Here is a 13,025-nt window from a genome sequence, read left to right on the forward strand (position 1 = left end):
ATCTGAATTTATGTCCTTTGTTCTCCGTAAAGAACTTTGCGCCAGTCTTGTTTTTTTTTAAAAGCGAATCTATAAATAAACTTGACTTCACAATAATAAATCGACATGACAGCTTGGCAACAGCTGTCTGTTGGACGGAGCTGGAAACAGGAGGAAGGGAGCGGTGGAGGTTTGATCCGTGAGACGAAGAGTCACCAGGATGAAATATTACAAATACAAAAGCAACAAAAAGTTCGGGTTAATTTTCTATATGAGAGATGTCCGATATCAAATCCATCACCTGCTACCCTTCAGTTAGAATGGAAATGACGCTCGCTCGCTCTCCCTCCTCCTTTCCACAGAAAGTGACGCTCGCTGATGATGATGTTGTTATTGTTTTTGTTTTGTTTTTTGTTTTGTTTTGGGGTTTTTTTCTTTTTTTATTTGTTTTCTCTCTGTGAGTGTTGGGACATGCCGGATGGGCACCTACAAGTTGATTATATATAAAGAGGATGAACAAAGAAGTAATTATTTAAGGGTTAGGGTTAGGGTTACGTTTACTGTTAATTTTATTGGTTATTCTTGTTTTGTTTTCTTACATATGTGTATATATATATATATATATATTTGTTTTTTTAACATGTTCGAAATAAATCTATTCTATTCTATTCCACTCCTCTTCAGTCTTCCTCCCTCTCCTCTTTTCTCCCTCTTGCTCTCCATTCGTCCACTTCCTACTTTTTCAGCCCTCCTCTCTCTCTCTCCCACTTCTTTCTTCCTCTTTTCCCCATCATTTAATCTTTTCCTTCATCATCTCCTTTCATCTCTCCTAAAAAATATATTATTAATTTGTTTAATTACGTGTGTGTGTGCATCTGTCTGTCCAAGTGTGTGTTTGTGTGTCTGTATTTGTTTTTGAATTATGCTTTTTGTTGTTTCCTTATAAAACAATACAATATACACAAGAGATGCAGAGTCACTATCACACATTTAAAAAACTGTTCTAAAAAAAATAATATATATACTGTATATATATAAAAAAATAAAAAAAAATAATATATATATATATATAAACAGTATATACAGGTATATATACATAAACACCTACATATACACATAGTAAAATGAAAATAAAATAAATAAGTGGTCCTAAATAAATCAAAAATAACAACAGCAATACACAGGATAACAACGACAGTAGTTATTATATTAGTGAGTGTGTGTGTGTGTGTGTGTGTGTGTGTTCGTAGCTATCTGTGTGTGTGTTCAGGTCTGTATGTAACTGTGCTTTTGTGTTTGTGTGTTTTTTGTGTAGCAGTGTCTCTGTGTGTGTGTGTGTGTGTGTGTGTGTGTGTGTGTGTGTGTCAGCTTTGATGGAAAGGCCAAGCGGCTGTTTTGGATGTAAACGTTGGTGGCAGTTTGTCTGCTTTCCTCTCTTCACCTTGTCACTGCTCCTTCTCTTTCATCCCTCTTCCTCTCGCTCTCTCTCCCTCTCTCTCTATCTCTCTCTCTCTGCTTTTCTCTCTCTGTCAAATCCTTCTTCCTTCTACATCTTTTCCTTCCTCGTTCCAGAGTGGCGGTCTGCCCTCTATTTCACCTCTTTCTATAAGAGCCCACAGGTAGAGTCTGTCACACACACACACACACACACACACACACACACACACACAGGAACATATGCAGTACATTAACACACTAGCACACACACAGAGAGACAGAAACACACACTCACTGAAGGCTTCCTGTCACATACAGCTGCACTTAGTGTCAGTAATGACGAGTCGGCACTGTGATTACTATCGCTCTGCTTCTCTCTCTCTCTCTCTCTTTCTCACACACACACACACACACACACTTTCACTGTGTGTAAAACATCTGCCAGGATACAGATGGACATCTATCTACTGCAATATAGGGGTCTATTTGTAGTAAATTATTACTGATACCCTACATTCAGGCAGAACAGTGGAGAAAAAGATCAGTCAGTGCAAATTAATGGAAAGTCAATGGAAGGGGGCAACGACTCTATATTGACGTCTGTAAATTTCTCCCCTCGCCTAGTATTTACAGCAGGAACAATGGCGGCGTCTCCATGAAAAAACCTGTGAGAGTGAGTGAGAACCTGAGGACTGCCCACGCAAGGAAATTACAGAGCCACACACACACACACACACACACACACACACACACAGGTACATCCAGCTCTCGTGCAAAGGGAACTTTTGAGCCGGGCACTAAAGGGTTAATACGGAAGAGGATTAGGGCCACATGTTAAAAATGTGGCCCTAAAATTAGATTAATAAACTGAGCAGGTCTATTTCCCTACTTTTGAGAGGAGTTGCTACCTGATCCCATAGACTTCCAGCAAATTGAGCTAAGCTAACCATTGGCATTCCTTCAAACTGCAGGCATCCACAAGTTCATCTGCCTCTGGGTAAGTGGGAAAAATATCTAAATACCCCCAAAACCAAACTATCTCTTTAAATTTCCAAACAGTTCAATTCATCCGGTTCCTTATAGCCTGTTTTTGCACTTCCTCTGAGATGAGACAGAGATGGGGCTATAGAGATGCCATTTGTCCTTAGAATAGCATCCTCTCTCAACATATAAGAAAAGAAAAACCATTTGGCTGAGTAGCCAGGGATGGAAATTACTACATTTATATAGTAGAGAGAGAGAAAGACAGGGAGGGAGAGAGAGAAGTAAGAGAGGGAGAGAGACAGAGATGGAGAAAGGAAGAGAGAGAAAAGGATTGAGAGCAAGAGAGGGTGAGGAAGAAGAAGAAGAAAAATGGTAGCAGAGAGAGACAGGAATAGGAGAAAGAGAAGAGAAACAGTGAAATAGGAAGAGAGAAAGTAAGGCAGAGAGCCAGAAAAAGCGAAACAGAGAGTTAAGGGAGAGAGAGCAAGCAAGAAAGAGTGATGGAAAGAGAGGGGTGGAGAGAGTGAGGGGGAGGGCAATAGAGAGCAAATGAGGAAGATAAAGAGTGAGAAATAGAGGAAAACTGAGGGGGAGAGAGAGAAAAGAGATGGAGAAAGACAGATGAGAGAAAGAGTAAGGGAGGTGGACAATATATGGAGAGAGAATTAACCACACAGTAAAAACTAAAAGTGCCTCGAATATCCAATAGGGTACCCAAGGAACTTAAAAATATATTTGAGGTATATTTGAGGTGACAAAAGCACACCTTTTGTCTTGCACAGACATATTGGACTGTACCATCAACATGAGCCACGATTTCAATTAACCTGTGGACTAAATGGTTGCAGAAAGACAAGTAAATGTTACTCCTCGTACCGGTCTCATCTCTATCGGAAACACAAGGAATTGTTCACCAGGCAAACATCATGGAAGATGGCCCTGACCATTTTGAGCATGATTCAGAAATTGATGTCATGGAAGATGAGGATAATGACATGGATGACCTGGTAGAAACCGAGCATGTTTTGAAATGCAGAGACCTTACTCAGGAAGAATTAGTTGTTGGTTTGAAAAAGAAGCTCTGCCTGTTCATCTTAAAAATCGGTGAAAAACACACTGTGCCAGCAGTAGTGCAGAATTGCATTGCTGAAGATCTTTCGGTCAATATGTGACACTTTTATGGCTCACTACAAAGATGCCTTTAAGTTTCACCTGTCAAAGAAGCAGATAGACATCGAAGATGATGACGAGCTAAAGGGTTTGTTAGATAGTAAAATGTTCTTTGAAGAATGCATTAGGAGCATCAGCTCTGAATGGATGCTGGAAAAGTACTGTGTTGATGATACTGCCAGTTGAGGTACCCCGTAATATGGAAGAAAATGGAAAGGTCAGGTCATTTCAGTACATTCCTCTACTAAGTTTACTGCAAAAGATTTCAAGGAAAGAAGAGGTCTGGGCTGCCCTAAATAGAGACCAAGTGTCTGTCAATGATGACATTCTAGAAGATTATACAGATGGTGAAATGTTCAGAACAAACCCACACATGACCTTCAACAGTTTACGTCTGCATTTCTATATGGATGAGTTTGAAGTGGTCAATCCACTTGGTTCGAAACGAGGAAGACACAAAATAACAGCTGTGTACTTCAAACTTGGAAATCTGGACCACAAGGAAACTTCCAAGCTACAGAATATTTATTTGCCCATGCTGGTTCACCACCGTTTCCTTCAAAATAAAATGCAGAAGTACTTCAGCCCCTCATTACTGATATTCAGACATTGGAAACTACCGGAGTTCTGTTGTCATGTGATGGAGAGAGTAAGCTGTGTAGAGGTACAATAGCATCTGTATCAGCCGACAACCTGTCTGCTCACGCTTTGGCTGGGCTCACTAGAAGTTTTTCATCAGGAAGAATATGCCGTTTTTGCATGGCAACTTTGAGCGACTGTAAGAGTAAGATAGAAGAGGAAGAATTCACCATGAGAGATCCTGAAAACTACAGGTGTCATCTTGGTGCTGTTGAGGAAGATCCAGGTAACACATCAGTCTATGGGATCAACTCATGCCCACTCCAGCAGTGTATCTGTTTCCACCAGACATTATGCATGATTTCTATGAGGGAATCATACCGACGGTCCTTAGTCTGTCCCTCTCACAGTGGCTGAAGGACAAACATTTTACACTAAGAGACATAAATTATGAGATTGAAAACGATGGGTCATCGAAGCCTGTACCTCTCTCAGACAGAGCTCTCAAAAATGGTCGTTTGGGAGGTAGTGCCATGGAAAATCATACTCTTTTTCGGTTACTGCCATGCATGATTGCAGATCAAGTTCCAGCAAATGACAGTTTGTGCCTACTTTATCTACTTCTTAGAGAGATAGTGGATATTGTCATTGCCCCTGCCATAAGAAGATCCTGGATCCCATATCTTGCAGAGAAGATAACAGAGTTTCTGTCCACATTCCGTCAACATTTTCCTGGAAAAATGACCCCAAAGATGCATTACATGATCCATTACCCAAGGTTGATGACCACTACTTTAAAAGGCTGGCCACGGTTACTGGAAACTTCAAAAACATTACAAAGACGACATCAGTTTCGGCAGAGCTGGGAGCCTGCCATAATGTAAGAGGAAAAAAAGGAACGCCATAACAGAGTTCTATACAGATAAGTTCTATAATATTCATGCCAATAAAGCCTTTTGAATTGAACTGAATTTCATTGAATTGAGTTGAGTTGAATTGAAAATTGAATTGAGTTTAGGAGCGAGAGGCAGATAAAGAGCCAGAAATAGAGAAAGAGAGGACAAGAGAGGCAGAGAGGGGGGGGGGGCAGACAGATGAAAAGCCTTATTTGCTTTGTTGTTTGCTGAATAAAGCGAGGCTGTATTAAAATGCTGAACTGTCTCATCCTGTTTGCTTCAGCTAAACATAGAGGGGAAATGAACAGTGCTATTATTTATCATTAGTACCGCTGTTAGGACACACACACACACACACACACACACACACACCTGCACTCAGCATTTTCCTCATAATAAACCATCATAAAAATTTTCGTCATACACACACCAGGATCAGTGTCAGCAGGGATTCACATTGATTTAATCCTCCAGTAGAAAGCTGACAGAACCCCCCACCCCCCGCACCCCACACACACACACACACACACACACACACACACACACGCCGTAACTGATCTCAGATATGAGTGGCCCACATCACACAGCGTCCAGACAGTCAATGCATTCTCTCTCTCTCTAAAAACACACTGATGCTTCTCATCTTAGTTGAGAGTTTGAGAGATGAAAGCGGCTGGTAGGATCAATTTTAGAGTTGTTTTTTTTTTTTTTTGGTAAATGAGTAAATGGAAGTACTGTTTTTCTTCCTTTGGTATATCCCCCAACACACACACACACACACACACACACACATACGTGGGAGGTCTGAATTAGTTGAAGGGTTGTTTTCTCTCCTGTCTTGCTTAGAAGAGTGGCAGGCAATGGTGTGTGTGTGTGTGTGAGAGAGAGTACATTTAATTAATATGTTTAATACTACGTTGATACTTTAACATTAATGCACAGTGTGTCGCACAGTGCACATATACAGTATAGGGCGACAGCTGGTGGCAGTATGCAGCTGTCCTGCAGGGGGCAGCGACATGCCTTGATGCACTATCTATATTTTACCAATCTCAGAACCCATCGTCTATCGGTCTGACGACGATTAGACTCTGGGGGCGACGGCCAATATTTCGGGGTTTCCGGTGCAGCCGGCGGACATCCGGGCCAAGACTTCCTCTTCCGTGCGCCGGTCATTGTTTACAGTCCGATTAACAACTTGAGACATGAGAATGGAGTTGGCGTCTACGACCGATACTTTTTGTAGGTGTTTTAGGTCCAGACGACATTTCGGCTGATCTCTATAAACAGATATCTGCATGTGAGACGTCATTAATGTACCATATAGGAGTACTTATGTTACTTTTTGTGAGAGTGGAGTTGTTCTGTAGCCAAACAGAAGCTTCGATAATAGATAGCATAGCATAGATAATCTCATCTCACACTGTCACACACTGTTCCTTACTCCGGACGGTCCAGTCATCATTCAGGACCATGTTAGTGGATAGAAAAACCTACATAAGTTGCGCTTGCTTTGTTCTTGTTATGTCTGTCCCTTTTTTACTTGCAGATCCACATGCCTTGACTGAATTAAACTCACCTCGACCCCCTCCTAGCTATCATCCCCATACTAGTTTTACCTGACTACTCTATTGAGGTTCCAGCATTTAAAGGACACACATTTACTTTCTACAACTCTGAGATATTCACCAGTACAACCCATCTTCTAGAAATTAAAAGAACATGTAACTGTGAATTCCTGGTGAAAAATTACCCAAATTCTGCAATCTGATACTGAAGAACACACCAGAAAGTTGAAAAACCTTAAACCTTAACCTTAAGAAAGTTACCTTTAAACAAAGGCTCAATCTTATGACGCAATACTGTCAATGATGCATGAGACACATGATGGAGGGAGTGGTACAGCAGATCAAATCGTTTGTGTGTGTGTGTATGAGCGTGATTATGTGCACATGAGAGGATAGTGTGTGTGTGTGTGTGTGTATATACTTGTATGTGTTACAAAGATTACGTTTGGCTGCATGTGTGTGTGTGTGAATTCATGTGTGTATGTGTCTCCTTGTTTGTTTGAGGTTGTGTATATGAGAACACAACAATCTAAGCATTATTTTATTTTATTTTTTGATAGTGTTTGTGAACGTGAAGAATTCTGTGTATGTGTGTGTGTGTGTTCATTCATAAAGGGCATCCCAAGATAGGCATATTACATATTTAGACTCTAAATCAATACCTTCACTCATCATTCATCACACACACACAACCTCCATGTTCTGTTATTCTGTGGACTTTGTACTGAAATGAACCCTAACCCAACACACACACACACACTTCTGTATTCCTGTGAGGGCGTTCTAATGCATTTCTTCCTTAACTCCTAGCTCTAACCTTTGACCCTAATCACATCATGTCTAACCTTAGTCTGAACCCGAATAGAAAACACGATGAGGTAAACTCCATCGCCCCTGCAGGGAACTTTGTCTCGGACACCAAAAACATAAAAACAGCAACAACCGGCAGCGCTGGACAGAAACCTCAGACATCAGGTTCCCACCGCGGTCCTGATAGAAAATTCCATGAGTTTCCATAACGAAGTCAGAGCGCTTCCATGACTTAAACAGTTCTTCCTTCCTGGTTTGTTAATGTTGTTTTTCAGTCTGGTTTCCTTTTGGGCTGAAAACGTCTGAGGCAACCTGATCTGACACAAATGAACATGACTTGTTAACAGTGTTGGGGTCGTTACTCAAAAAAAGTAATGTATTACACATTACTCGTTACTAAATAAGTAATGCATTACTTTACTTATTTAGTCCCTGTAGAAAGTAATTTGTTACACTACTCGTTACATTACTTTTGCGTTACTACTGAGATGCATTGTCACGTACTTGTGCTTGGAGAGATTTGATGTCGTGTTCACAGTGGATAGTTGTTTCTGGCCTGGGCACAGTTTGCACTTTACTGTCACATTCTTGTCCTTTGGCGCAAACAAATTCGAAGTAATGTGCATATCTCCACCCCTCAAAAGTTGTAGACCGCTCTGCCATTTTCGTCCTATCTCCCGCACGAACTGTCTCTAGCCAAAGTCACACGAGAGGTCAGAGGTTGTTGCGCAAACGTGCTTGAAAAGGCATGTTTGATGATTTTTTTCTATCCGCCCTGATAATCCTGCAGATCCCAGATCCTGCAGATAATTGAAGAACTTATGTAACGCAAGTAACGACATAATTGTTTGAGTAGTAACTGTAATGTGATTACTGAATTTAGGAACCGTAACGCGTTACATTACTGCGTTACAGACAAATGTGATGAAACTAATGTGAAACTAATGTGATTACAGTAATGCTGTTAACACCAAATCATGTGTTGGTGGAGCGTAAAGTGTTGAAATTCCATTTTCCCAGCAGGAAACGGTTAAGTGAAGGAGACACGACTGTAACCAGGCAGTAGAGTCACAGTGCAGCAGCTCAGCGGACAGTCGGGGTTTGTGGTCGGGGGGGCGGATCAGTTTGTCTTACAGCCATAAGTCTTCTTCGTGTGCTCTTGGTATTCTCTGATAGAGATGTTGTACAACTCGGGAAATTCTGAAGCACACAATATGAGCTTTTCCTCCATTTTGGAAATCTTAAAGACTAGAAAGATATTGAAAGGTACAATGTACAATGTATTCGTGTGCAGCATGATGCGCTCTGCTCGTCACATGGGACTGAACACCGCACACTGCTGCCCGCCATGAAACTGTCTCCATAGAACTGAATGGCCGAGGTATGCGCAAAATCTTTCTTGCACTAAAGCAGAGCAGAGATCCAACAGGAACATCTAATGAAGAGCTAATATATAATAATATAATGTATATACTTATATATATATAATATAATAATATATATCACCATACTGAATAATGGAATAATAAAACTGCTTTATAATTTGGTGTTTTAGGGCTACAAGTCAGTAGGCGGGTGTTGGAGTGTCTTGCAACAGCTGGAGAGTTTTTGTTCCCAAACAGCGTTCGGGCTGGAAAGTGAGTTTTGAAAGCCAGAAATCTCAGCAGCTGGCCAAGTAAACCCTATCAACCCCTGCAGATATATTACAGTCAGCAGTAAGAACCTGTCAGGAGTCCAGCCAGCTCATCTCCTTGAGCTCTTTTTCTCTCTCTGTGTTGTCTGTCTTGGTTTTGTTTTCCACTCCCAGTTCCCTCTTGTCTGTTCTGTGTTTTATGTTTGTCTTTCAGATCCCAGTCCAGTTCCAGTTCAGGCTCTGGTTGTTCATGTCCGCCTACTCACCTTCCCGCCTCCTGCATCACCTGTCTCCAGCCTTCCCAGCTGCACCTCATTCCCTCATTAGTCCTGTAGTGTATTTATACCGGTCCATTTCCCTTTCTTCTCTGCCAGATCTTCAGTGATGTACCTCTAGTCTGTTCCACCGCTTTTTCTACCTGCCTGTTAATCTGCTATCCCGGTTTGATCCTGCCAGTTCTTGACTTTGTTTCCCTGCCAGTCGTTTCGGTACCTTTGCCTTTTCTGGTTTTGACCTCCTGCCTGTTTGGATTACAAGACTACCTGCCGATTAAACCACTTTGTACTGTATTCCTGCCTCCGCCTGTGTCTGCATTTGAGTCCTCACAGATCCGTAACAGAACCTTAGTTACTGTGTTATTTAAGGAGCTGCTGAATAGTCTTGATAGCTACAGGCAGACAGAAGCTCCCCTGTAACACTATCCAGCATTAACAATCGACTACCGGCTTTAATAGTTGTGTGGAATAGAAGAGAATATCGCTAATGAGACCCCTGGTGATACGAACACTCCTTCACCAGGCTACACACCGGCACACATAGATATATGTACAAAAACACAATCTAACTGCTAACCTTTAACTTTCTCTCACATGTACACGCACACACACACACACACCAAAACAGACAAATAGTCAATCGCACACACACACACACACACACACACACACACACACAGCCATCGCAGTGAGATCATTATCTAATGTGTTGGGTCCCACATGGTGAAATCTCCTGGTGAGAATAAAATACCAGCTAATGGAAGAGAGAGAGAGGGGGGGAGGAAAGATGGGTAGAGAGAGAGAGAGAGAGAGAGAGAGAGATGTGAGCAGGAACACAAAAAGCTGGAAATCACTAATATCTCCCATGAGTCATGTTGTCAGATGGGAGTTGTACGATCAAAATGTGAGTGGTAAGAGAGAGAGCGGAAGAGAGAGAGGAAGAGAGCATAAAGAGGTGAGGGGGTGTACATGTAGGAGGCTAGAGAGAGAGAGAGAGAGAGAGAGAGAGAGAGAGAGAGAGGATCTAAGCTAATTACTCTGGGATAACTGCTGAGATGGGCATCTCTGTCAAGTACCTCCTAGATGAATGTGTGTGTGTGTGTGTGTGTGTGTGTGTGTGTGTGTGTGTGATGTACAGTTAGCTCCCTCCAGTAGATAAAAACACACACCGACTCACCGGATCTGACAGAGACAGCTTTGAGCTTGGCCACCGGGCGGCTCGCAGCGGCAGCCATGTTGGCTCCACAGTCCTGCGTCCTGATTGGTTGGCTGGATGTGACCAGCTTGACCAGGTGGAGAAAAATGATTTGCAGAGCTGCATGAAAAATCACACCGCACCACATCAGCATAAGTTTCCTCCGACCGGATTTCAGTGTTACACATAAAGAAAGAGATTCACTTAAAAACAATTCAGCAACATTACTAGTTTTTTTTATATTTTGTCAGAATCTGCTTTGTTCGTTTTTATTGTTTATTTGAATCCCCATTAGTTGTTACCAAGGCAACAACTACTCTTCCTGAGGTCCACGTTAAAAACATATATTATACACATGCTTTCACATACATGCATACATACATAAATAAATAATACAATTACAGCAATAACACCACGCCGCATTCACGGCCGTGGATGAATAAATTCTTGTTATTCAAATTATGATTTGTTTTGAGTGTCAACATGGTGGCGAGGCAGAAGAACAGGAAGGCTTTGCTCATAACGGAGCTACTTCATAGAACAAGTACAGATCCTGTACAGACCCACGGTGTATGTATTCAATTCATTTCAATTCAATGCACTGAAGCATTGTCACACGCTTATCGGTCATTATAAATTCCACTAATGTTACTTAAAAACCACAAGGTAATAAAGTTAAAGTTTGTAGGGCAGCAGAAGACGAGTTATCAGGTAACTGTTTACAAATACCGTTACTAACACAGGCGAGTTCGGAGCAGAGAGTGGAATGTTTGTTTCACTTTTGTTTTGACACTGGGAGATTCTGCTGTCTGTGCATTGCCAAATGACAGACAGCTGTTTGGATCTTCACTTTACAGACCTTGTCACCCAAAGGTTTGAATGATGAGTTACTTCTTAACGTGATGTTATGGGATGTTTTCTGTGTTGTTTCTGACATACCGTCTATTTTAGACTCATTTTGAAGGAACCACTTTATTATAACCTATGGCTTTTGTTTTTGCTGTATTTCGTCTTCATTTGCTTCTTCATATATATATATGTATTTTTTTCTTTTCTAATCCCATCTCCTCTCTTTTTCTTGTCTAGGGACAGATTCTAGGAGACAGTTTTTTCAAGCTCCAACCAGATATTGAAAATATTGTTAATATTTATCTTGGTATGATAGCTTTTCTTTATTATGAATATGTGCATTTTAAACTACGTATAATGCGCATTTTGTATATTTCTGTCTATTTATATTGTCGGCCAATGGTGCCATGATGTGATTATGTATGATGCTTTATTCAATGAGTGATGTCAGTCTGTAGTGTGACCTGATTGGTCCACGTGGGTCAACCAACCTATTTAAGATGGTCTCTCCTTTTGTCTTGTAAAATAACCTGATGAAGGTCTGTGTACTGAAACGTTGTTCCCAATAAATCTTTTCTAATTGCAAGTGAAGTAGACAGTGTGCGGGAGTCCTTTGTTCTACTACAGTCGGCCCATGGTCTTCTCCTACGCACCTGTCGATCTACAGGTATGCAAAAGTTCTGCTCCCAAATGACAGACATGAAGTGATGCGCACATCAGGCGCATCAGAGTTAGATTCCGATCAATTTCTATACACTGACCAACTTTTGACTTTGTGCCTGTATGGGAAACACTGTATCTCACAGTCAAAGACGCCCTCTAGAGGCCAGCTGACGAAGCGCATCATCTCACAAAGCGACAGATGACTGGCTGACTGCCTGACCTGAATTAGCCTTGGGAAAAAAGAAGAAACAGACTCTACATTACAAATTCAATAAGAAACTGAGCTGGAAAACCTCCAGTCATCACAATGTTACACCAGGCTTTCTCTGTTTTATCTTTGTTTTGGCGTTCCTATCACCAAGACAGAACTATAAATGCTCGCACCGCTGTAGACACCTATGATGTAGCTATGATGACACGACGACGCAGAACCAGAAATCAGCCTTTAGTAGACCAGATTAACAAGGTTTCTGGTGGATCTGGGCCAACGACTTCTGACACAAACGCTCTCTCTCAGCTTCTCTTCCTCTCTCTCTCTCTCATTCTGTTTGACCTTGAGAACGGCCAACAAGCCTGCTGCTAGCAGAGTGCATGTCACTCTCCACTACACTGCACACACACACACACACACTGCACACACACACACATACACTTCTCTAAGCTACTCCCTTGGTGCCTCTGATAGACTTTTGGATAGACAATTGGATGCACACACACTCAATACACACTCAATAGTACACACGTTTTCTTGTTATTCTTTCTCTTGGTTGTTATGGACCGCTAGTGAACACACACACACACAAACACCCCCCCCCACACACACACACACACACACACAAACTATTGCTGGCTTGTTATAGAATTGTACTGGACAATGGATAAACACACTTGACAGTACCACACACACACACACACACAAACACCCCCCCCCCCCCCCCCCCCCCCCCCCCCCCCCACACACACACACACACACACACAAACTATTGC

Source organism: Centroberyx gerrardi, chromosome 5, assembly GCF_048128805.1.
Source record: "Centroberyx gerrardi isolate f3 chromosome 5, fCenGer3.hap1.cur.20231027, whole genome shotgun sequence".
NCBI lineage: Eukaryota > Metazoa > Chordata > Actinopteri > Beryciformes > Berycidae > Centroberyx > Centroberyx gerrardi.